This window comes from Amphiura filiformis, chromosome 18 (assembly GCF_039555335.1).
Source record: "Amphiura filiformis chromosome 18, Afil_fr2py, whole genome shotgun sequence".
NCBI classification, from domain to species: Eukaryota; Metazoa; Echinodermata; class Ophiuroidea; order Amphilepidida; family Amphiuridae; genus Amphiura; species Amphiura filiformis.
The window spans coordinates 1,031,370-1,032,113 of record NC_092645.1 but is presented as its reverse complement, the minus strand read 5'-3'; positions in this window follow the sequence as shown (position 1 = coordinate 1,032,113).

Genomic DNA, 744 nt, shown 5'->3' with positions numbered 1-744 from the left:
CTCTATTAGGGTGCATCATACGCCCCCTATGTCAACGGATTTTATTGCTATTTGGTGAAAGTGTGCCACTTGCTAAAATATTAATCCCCACCAAATTTAAATTCAATCCGAAGTCGTCTAGTGGGTCCACCGGGAGCTCAAAGTTTCGACGCGATCTTTACAGCAAATGCCGCGATTTCACATAAGGCAGCCATTTATATTCCCATTACTTTACACAGTGAAATCATGGCTCCTGTATGGAATTTGCATCTATTCATGCTTAAAACAATGGTAATGGAATATTTAATGGTTTCACAACATTTTAAGTAGTTGGCATGGTGTCATGGAATCACTTCTACATTAGAAATTAATAGCTGCCATGTATATTTCCATTACTTTGCACATTAAAATCACGGCTGCCATATGTATTTGTGTCTAATACTAGGCCCTACTGCTTTAAAAGAGTGGCAAATGAAATTTGATGTTATCAAGTGTTGTTCAATAATTAGGCATACTGCTTTAACTAATAGCTGCCTTAGAAGCTAATAGCTGCCATTTACCAACATGTCAATGTCACTACTTTGTCTGCTTTCCATGAGTACTGTATGGCTGTATTTTTTTCTCAAAAGGATCTTACATAATTCTAGGAAAAGTGGGTATTAATAATTCTATAAATAGTACTTCCTCTGGTTGTTTGTTTATGTTTCTGTCAGAGCATGATTTCATGGTCAGAGAGATGACAAGAAACATGCCCCATCTTGTTGA